Below are 9,582 nucleotides of genomic sequence, written 5' to 3'. Positions count from 1 at the left end.
GACTGTGGAGAGTCCTTGCAGAGTAGATGACTTTGAGTTTGATAAATTGGTTAGGTGTGGGGACATGATCAATAGTTCGATGATTTGACTAAAATGTGCTGAAAAATAACCTGTAGGGAGGATTTGGATAACTCTGCACAAACATTCTTGAACCTGAAAATCCAAACTGTAAGTTATATTGAGACTAACAAAGTTAATATATGTCACCAAAGGAGAAGGCTATATCATCTCTAGGAAATAATTTTTGACCATGGTTAGTAAGTACGTAGGAAATGATGCATTCATTGAAATGTAAAACTGGCAGTAGGCTTACGATGGCAATGGGCAGTGCCAGCAGTGGCTGTGGCATCCCGGAGCAGGAGGATGTGGTGTGGTTCTGGTGTGGCACAGGCCAGAATGATGATTCTGACATTTGGGACGCTACAGCATGGCTAAAAGCGGATGATAAAGCTGTGGCTTCATTTAACCATGCTCTAAAGAATGGTGACATTTGTGAAACTTCAGATAAACCCAAAAGCATGCCTAATAGAAAACCTTCTAAGAAGAATAAAAGCCAAAAAAAGAATACTGCAACTTTCTTGAAGTAGTGAAAAGCTGCGGACAAATGTTCTGCCGTTTGGTCAGAAGACCGTGGTATTTACCCAGCTACCATTGCTTCTGTTGATCTGAAGAGAGGAAGCTGTGTTGTGGTTTACACTGGATGTGGAAATAGGAGCAAATCTGTCTGATCTAGTTTATTTGACCTCTGTAGCTAATATGGGACAGAATGCTCAAGAGAATAAAAACGAAAGTCAAGATTCAGTGGAGGAAAGTGAGAACTCCAGATCCTGGAAACAAATCACGTAGTATCAGGTCAAAAGCTACTCCATGGAATTCTTTTCTCCCTCCACCAAACCCCATCAGGACTGGGACCAGGAAACCCAGGTCAGATCTAAAATTCAATAGCCCACCACCCACACCACCCTACGTCCTATCATGCCGGCTGCCTCCATTTCCTTCTGGACCACAAATAATCCCCCCACCACCTCTCACATGTCTAGATTTTTTTGATGATGATAATGCTTTAGGAAGTATGTTAATCTCTTGGTACATGAGTGGCTATCATGCTGGCTACTATACAGGGTTTGGAAAATCAAAAAGAAGGAAGGTGCTCACATTCTGATTAATGAGTAAATGTGCCATTATTATGAAAGTGAATCTTACTTTTGCAAAATTTTATGGTTTGTGGAAAACAAATGTTTTTGAATATTTTAAAAACTAAAATGTTAAAAAGTTAAAAGTTTAACTAAAATGTTAAAAAGTTAAAAGTATTAAAGACATTTTGATGCCAAAACTATTAGATAAAAGGTTGAGCTACATCCCTACTAGAATTCTCATGGTATCAAAGTATCACCTCATCAAAAACTTTTTGGTTGGTTGTGTGGAAAAACTATACTTTTACAATAAATTGTTCCTTAGGCTCTGTTGACATTTTACATCACTATTAGTCAGAAAACCAGACATGTTTTCTGATCTGGGTTGCAGTATGACCTACACATATTGCACTGTACCCTCTCTGACCTATGAAGTGCTCTGGTCAAAAAAGTTTAACTGAAATTTAGTCAAGGCTTTAGATCTAATTTCCTGTTTGCAGGAGATGCTGGGGATAGAGTAACAAGTTAAAAGACACCACTTAAGAAACAATCAGACAGAACCAGAATGCAGAATATTATAGAAGGTAACTGGCCTCATTGCTTCAAAATATCAGTGTTGCCAAAAAAAAAAAAAGAAAAGGACGTGGAATGGGTAACTCTTCTAAATTAAGTTACTTAAGACACATCATAACCGAATGTAATGTGGAATCTTTGACTGGACCTTGGTGAAAAGCCATCTACAAAGAAAACAGGGGCTAAGGGGGCTGAGAAAATTTGAATATGGACTAGACTTTTAATGATATTAGATCATTATTACTAATTTTATGAGCTGTGAGAAGGATGTAGTTTATAAAATAATATCTTAATTTGCATACTAAATTATTTAGGAATGAGGTGCTATAATGTCCCTTAAAATGTTTTAAAATGGTTTTGCAAAATGTGCATGAAGTATATATGACAAAATTTTAATGAATCTAACTGGTGTGTATATGGGTGTTCACTGTGCTATGTTTTCCTATTTTCTATATGTTTAAAAGCATACATTTTTAAAAAATAAAAAGGCAAAACTCAAACAAAAATAAACAGTTTTCTTCTTATATGAGAATTGCTACAAATTTGATTATGAAAAAGAAACTTTAAAAATGTATACTTGGTGTGGGTTTTCTGAATTGGGACAGACTAAAGCTTTCAGCGCCAACAGTTGTCTTCCTCAGAGAAAGTGTGACTAGTGCATTCTAGTTTATTTTTATCCAGATCGAGTTGCATTTGATATGACTTTTTCTTATGTACAGTGCTTTAGAAGACTTCATCTTTTTTCATCGATAACTTATCAGACAACCTAACAGGGAACTACATCTACTTTCCAGGCAGCCATCAACACACAGAAAGCCCGAGGAGAATTACTCAGGGACCAAAACATTCCGTGTCACCAGCGCATAACCTTGTCTTTCGTGCACTCTCAACCCAGCCTCAGGAATACTGGCCACAAGGGAAAATCAGCCAAATGCTGGAACCGAGAATGGATTTATGGTTTAGTTTGCTCTAAGTAAGCAAAGCACAGCTTCGAGTTCTTTGCCTCCACTACAAAGTGTTTCCTACACTCCCAGGTAAGAATGACCTGAAGCAAGTGTTAAGCCTGCAGTTTTCCAGGCACAGCCCCCAGAGTCTAGGTCAGAAAGCCTGGAATGAACACAGCCCTCAGGAATCTATATTTGTGACAAGGAAAGCAGTATCCTGATAACTAAAAGGGCCACAAAATTGTTGCTAGGATGGCAGCCTCCAAACATAGCTGCACGCTAGAATCACCAGAGGAATGTTCATAATTTAGGAAGCCTAGGGCTTACTGAATAAGGATCCTGGCATTGGGAACCAGGACTTTATTTTTACACTCCCACCTTGACTTCATATTAGAATAATCTGGGGAGCATTTGAAAATACTAGTATCCAAGGCCTCATGCAAAGCAATGACTCAGAACCTCTCGAAGAGGAGTAGTTTGTAAAAGTTCCTTAGGTGATGAAACCAGACCAAAGCTCAGCATATGAGAAACACTGAATTAAGTGGTTTAAGATGAAGTGAAGCTGGAGTCATCAGCTTTTAATCCTTATTCACCCAACCAGAGTAGCACAAAGCAACTATACATTGACTTTGTTGCACACATGGCTGGGCTGGTGCTTCAGGCTGCTCCCTGTGCATAGCTTTAAGTTGAACCATTGATTCAGGTCTCTCTAAAAAGCCTGTGAAATTCAGATCAAATTAAAAAGTGTCCCATCTGTAATGGGATTAAGGAATCTGGGACCCCAGAAAGGCTGTTCAGTCTGTCTGCCAGTTAAGGATTTCCATATAGCTTCAAAGAAGTTCTAACCACATGATGACATTATTGTTCAGGAGTGAAGAGATTCTACCACCAGCAGGATGAAAAGGAAATACTCCAGATACAGCAGCTACATTTCCACAAGGTCCTCAGGATAGTGGTCCTCACATGGTAGGCACTCAGTAAATATCTCACGAATGGCTCCCATTATTATGGCTAAAACCTGAGTCTTTTAAGATGTCTCACTGTGGATTTGTCTCCAACTTCTGAAGAAATAGCCACCAGAGTCATCATCATGAATTATGATACAATGAACAACTAGAACTACTAGCAAGTTGCTTTAATTTTAATGTGGGTCAAATAAGTTTTGTTTAGATATTTAAACAGTCTTTACTTAAACATTCCAAAGGATGGGGATTTCAAAACTGGCACCTCCCCATCTGTGGGGAATAATAATTGTTCCCCAAAATGACCATATTCTAGTCCCTAGAACCTGTAAATATGTTACAGTACCTGGCAAATGAGCAAAGTTGAGCGAAATGTTCCTAGATTATCTGGGTGGTCCCAAGGTAATTCAAGTTTCATTAGAAGAAGAAAGAAAGGCTGTGTGCATGGTAGCTCATGCCTGCAATCCCAACACTTTGGAAGGCCAAGGTAGGAGAATGGCTTGAGGCCAGAAGTTCAAGACCAGCTTGAGCAACATGGCAAGACCCTATAACTACAAAAATAAATTAGCAGGGTATGCTGATGCATGCTTACAGTCCCAGCTGCTAGGAAGGCTGAGATGGGAGGATTGCTTGAGCCCGGGAGGTCGACATTGCAGTGGGCCATGATCATGCCACTGCACTCCAGCCTAGGTGACAGGGCAAGACCCTGCCTCAGGAAAAAAAAAAAAAAAAAAGAAACATAATGGAAGACAGACACAGTTCAGGGTCAGAGAGAAAATGGAAGAAACTATGCTTCTAGCTTCGAAGTTAGAGGAAGGGGCTGCGAGCCAAGGAATGCAGGTAGCCTCTAGAAGATGAAACATGTAGAGAAATGGATTCCCCTCTCCACAACCCCGGAAAAGCTACTGGAATAAATGCAGCCTTGTTGACAGTTTGATTTTAGCCCAGTGAAACTCGCTTAACACTTGTGACCCCTGAAGTTGTAAGATAATAAATTTTTGTTATTTTAAGCCACAAACTTTGTGGCAATTTGTTACAACAACAATAGGATACTAACACATCACACAATATTTAAGAGAAAAATAATTCGAAGAATAGTGACTAAATTAGCATTTCAACACAGCAAAGGGCTACATTTGCATCCTCTATAAGATGACGTGGCTAGCCACATCCCTTCAAAACTGTGGTGTGACTTTTAAGAGTATAATGCTGAAATAAAGGTTACTGAGGTGCTTGCTAAAAATCAAATCACAGACTATAAAATAACAATGACCATTTCTATGTGGTATATGTGCCTTAAGAAAAAGTGACATCATTCTAAGGTCTTATACATGGTAAATAAATGAGTAGAGCATCTGGCTAACCAAGATCACAGCTTGGGCTTACTCTAGGTGAATGCCCAACACTCTCAAGAGAATGGCTTCCCACGCAAATACCACTCGCCGAAGTGGTAAGCCACTGCTGTGTAAAGACAACAGTGATGCTCATACTGTATACCCACCCTTCTCCAGAAGGCACTATGCAACCATGTTTGAAAGGGTATGCTCTCATGCTGTCCTTCCTGTGACCAAGGACACCATTCATGACGTGTTTGTGTAGGCTCAGGAAATGTGTAGTCATGCAAGGGGGCAAACCCGTGGGTTCACAAGAGGCTTGAACCTGGGACCTCAGCTTCACCTGTGTTCCCTCTAGCAGTTGAGCTCATCAAGTGGAAATGTGCTCAACTCTATCTGTTCTATGTGGCCTGGCTCTGAGGCAAGGGAACTCACTCCCTTTCATTCCCATGGGCTGAAAACAGCTTTGAAGGAGCAGCAGTTGGTTACATACCTGATGACTGCCCTGCAAGAATGTGCACCTGAGGAAGGGCAATGACCATGGCTGTCTGTGTAGTGGGCACATCACAAAAGGCTGAAGACACCTGGGGTCGAATGGCAAACAGCACCAGTGTAATCCTATGTCTTGGCAAAATTCCCCACCAACTAAAGAGAACAGAGAATTCACTGAGAGAATCATCTCATCAGACTCCAACAGCATCATAACTCGCATTTATTAAGCACTTTACTGTGGACCAGGCACAGTGTGCTAAGTGTGTTACAAACATCTAACTTTTACAGTCACCTTAAAACAGAGGTCCATGGTTCATCTCATCTCACAAATGGGAAAAACAAAGTACAGAAAAGTATGTTGTTTTAGGGTTATATGGCTAGGAGTGGCAGACCTGGCATTCAAAACCAAATCTTTCTGCCTCTAATGTTATACAACCTTTAATATAGTAGGCGAATAAGACATAATTTTAAGGAAAGAGGCAGCAGAGAATTGGCATCAAGGTAGCAATCCACTTGCAAGCCAAGGAAGGTATTTATTTACAGCCATTTATTTCAATGGTTCATCATTTTTTGAGCATTTGGTCTATCTGTACTAGAAATTGTGCCCATACAACTTGGAATCATCAAAATATCAAAGGATACCAGGTAGCAGGACTTGGAGGCAGAATGAAAACCTACCAAATTCCAGAACATGATCTAACAGGGAGAGGACCTGCCAGCTGAGCAATTCTACCAGGATATGGCAGTGGAAGCCAGAGTGACTCAGGGCAGGGTGGGGGATGACAATGAAGAGGCAGCATCTCAAACAAAGGTGTCAGGTGTGAGGAAAACAAACACAACCTCAACATGCAGCAGGCTCAGGAAGTGGGGTCAGAGACCTCAAATATGGAACGCACCCTTCTTGCATGCAGGACTGATGTTCAATACAGCCTATTCACCTACTCAATTGATAGGCTAACACAAGGGCAGGGTGAGGAAGGAAGGGGTGGCTTGGAGACCACATCAATTGCAAAGCCTCTTCAGCAACACTGACAATGCCCTTTCAGTCCTGGATCCTGTGGGTGAGGGAGATACTCAGTTGCTACCACACAACAGCAGCTGTCAAGCTTCAGAACACAACATCCCCAAACATGGCACCCTTGGAATACTAAGTATTTAAAACTGAAGGAAACGGAGAAAACTCAGAAGCAGAAAGATCACTCTTTTCCCCACATTTCTCCCAGGAAGACTGGTCATTTAAAACATTTTCTGACTTACCTTACCTGAAAGGAGGTCAAAAAGATCCTCATTCCAAAGAAGTCCTGCCCTATTCCCCAAGGCCAAAAGAATCTGAACAATCAGGCCTTGCTAAGTGCCCCCAGTTCATTGCCATTAGGTCACACCCCCTTTTTGGATACGTTCGCATGACTGTCCATTCTTCATCAAAGTTAAGTGTAAAAACAGAGCTTCCTCTGGTCTCTTGGGCCTTCATTTCTGAAGGCTCCCATGTCACATAAAATTTTGTTGAATGAATCTGCTCTGCTTCTCTCTTGCTAATTTATCTTTAATATAGGGGTGTCAGCCACGAACCTTGCAATGGGTAAGGAAAGATATTTTTCTACTCTACACAGCCCAACCAAATAGCTTTTGTCATATGCATCAGTGTATCATACAGCCTATTCACCTAGTCACCTATAAGTGCATATGATAAAAGTGAAGGAAAGAGAAATCTGAGGGTATACTTTCAGTTCCACACGTCCCAAAGTGTTCGTCGAAGCTACAGTGACCACATTCCCTGATTTGCCAAAGACAGCTTTGGTTTATTCATGTTGCCCTGGGATGAATATTAATAGTGTCCCATTTCCTTCTCAAAAATGTTCCAGCTTGCCAGACATGGTGCTATGTAACTGTAGTCCCAACTACTTCGGAGACTAAGGTGGGAGGTTCACTTAAGCCTAGGAGGTCAAGGCCATACCATGCTATGATGTGCCTATGAATGGCTACTGCACTACAGCCCCGGCAACATAGAGAAATCCTGTATCTAAAAATTCTAGTTTGGCCAAAAATTTACATGGTTAGCTAATCCAGAAAACCACTTCTGGAGATATTAATAGCTGTGTTGTCCTCTGAAACTCTGCTACCCAAACTATGTTGTAAACCTTGAAGAATGAAATATAGTTTAAAACTATTTTGAGAAACATTTTCTTTTTTTTTTTTTTTTTTTTGGAGACGGAGTTTCGCTCTTGTTACCCAGGCTGGAGTGCAATGGCGCGATCTCGGCTCACTGCAACCTCCGCCTCCTGGGTTCAGGCAATTCTCCTGCCTCAGCCTCCTGAGTAGCTGGGATTATAGGCATGCACCACCATGCCCAGCTAATTTTTTGTATTTTTAGTAGAGACGGGGTTTCACCATGTTGACCAGGATGATCTCGATCTCTTGACCTCGTGATCCACCCACCTCGGCCTCCCAAAGTGCTGGGATTACAGGCTTGAGCCACTGCGCCCGGCCTGAAACATTTTCTTAAATGCAAAACAGCTATAATCTTATGTAACTACTATTGTCTTACATACAGTTTGAGAAATATTGCATTAAATAAAGTTAAACAAGTCTGATTGTTGGTAGAACATGTGGCTCTCCAAAGATTTAATATATTAGCATGCCATGAATTGCCAAGAGGGTCATACACTGGGAAGTTTTTCCAAACTTAAATGCAAAACCATTCTTCATGAAATGTCAAAAGAGGTTCATGTTCCATAAAATGCTCCCCCATTTTCATTTGACAAATACAGGTGTCTTGTATGCCTTGGATTTTTTTCTAGGTCCTGGAATCAGCTGTTAACAAAACAAAGTCCTTACCCTCAGGAGCTGCTGTTCTAGTGAGGGAGACAGATAACAAACATATAACAAATAAATATTGTAATCTGGAAAACAGTGATTTATCCCCTAATTGATTCAAAGTCAGAACAAAACTCCCAACATCTAACAATTCTGAGGGATATTAATGAATCAACCTGTCTTCAGATGTGAGTTGACAATGATTTGTGTCTCTCAAAAGCCATCGCTGGACTTCGTGTTTTCCTGAATGAAAGAAGCTTCCCTTAACAAGTCTCCCCCTTTGAGCTGAGTGTGCTTCATTTGGCATTCTCATTAGTATAAATGTGCTTTTGGGGGAGTCCACCTTTATTTGGCTGGCTTGTGGACCGTATTCACATGTATCTTTAATTTAATGCTATTTCCTGTCCTAGCTGGAGTGAGGTGTTATTTAAAACAGCGTCACTTTCAAAAGAGATGTTAACAGGTGCTTAACACCCAGGAAATACATTCCAACAAATGGAGAGTTATTACATTCTGTGCCACACATCCCATCCCCTAGGGCTGGGGCGAGAGACAAGAAAGTTCTTACACACACACACATCCCCACACACCCCCCCCCCACACACACACACACTCGCACACACACACCCCTACCCTTTGATTGGTTCTGTGCAGAATAGAAACTCACATTTAAATGAATAAGCCAAGTTAAAACTTTCCATCCTGTAACAAAGCAAAAGGAAAGCCTCTTTATGTTGCAGGGACTATAGATGCCACGGGCTGAGCCTGTCCCAAAGCTTCCCTCCACTGCTCAAAAACTAAGCCATCTTGCTGCGTTTAGCACTTCTCACCAGACCACCCACCCAGACACGGATACACAAACCACATGTGTGAGGAATGCTGTTCGGCTAGGAAATCAGTATCAGTATTTCAACCTTATTACTTGCACAGACGGCCCTTTTAGTGAGACTCATTTGTTTTATCTTTTCAATAGCTTTGATTATTTTCTTTTAATGGCCTGGATTTATCCTTTTCTACCCTTTTGAAGCTTCAGAACTCTGTGGTGGGGACTGCATGGGGTGGGAGACATGATTAGAAGGGGAAAATGAGCAAATAACTTTGCCTTTACTCACCGCCTATCTCCCACTCCCTGTGGGCACCTCCGATTCCGTGCAGATTGCCCAGTGCCCCAGTAGTCACCCTGAATTGTAAAAGTGGATTCAGGGAGCCTTCTCATTCAGGTGGTAGACTATTTGTGTTGTTATTTAAGAGACATGGGGCCCAGTTATCATCATCAGAGTGTTTTTTGGTTTGTGCCCTGTATTTCTCTTGTTTGCTCCTAGGGACCACA

General features: G+C 41.3%; 1 pseudogene across 1 annotated transcript; it reads left to right on the top strand.

Moving 5' to 3' along the window:
- Nucleotides 1–234: 234 nt before the first annotated feature.
- On the top strand, nt 235–1,602 carry LOC119467221 (annotated as a pseudogene). Its single transcript, XR_005195761.1, has one exon. The product of XR_005195761.1 is annotated as a survival motor neuron protein-like (transcript).
- Nucleotides 1,603–9,582: the final 7,980 nt, after the last annotated feature.

This window comes from Cebus imitator, unplaced genomic scaffold (assembly GCF_001604975.1).
Source record: "Cebus imitator isolate Cc_AM_T3 unplaced genomic scaffold, Cebus_imitator-1.0 Scaffold267, whole genome shotgun sequence".
NCBI classification, from domain to species: domain Eukaryota; kingdom Metazoa; phylum Chordata; class Mammalia; order Primates; family Cebidae; genus Cebus; species Cebus imitator.
This window is presented reverse-complemented; position numbering and strand designations above follow the sequence as displayed.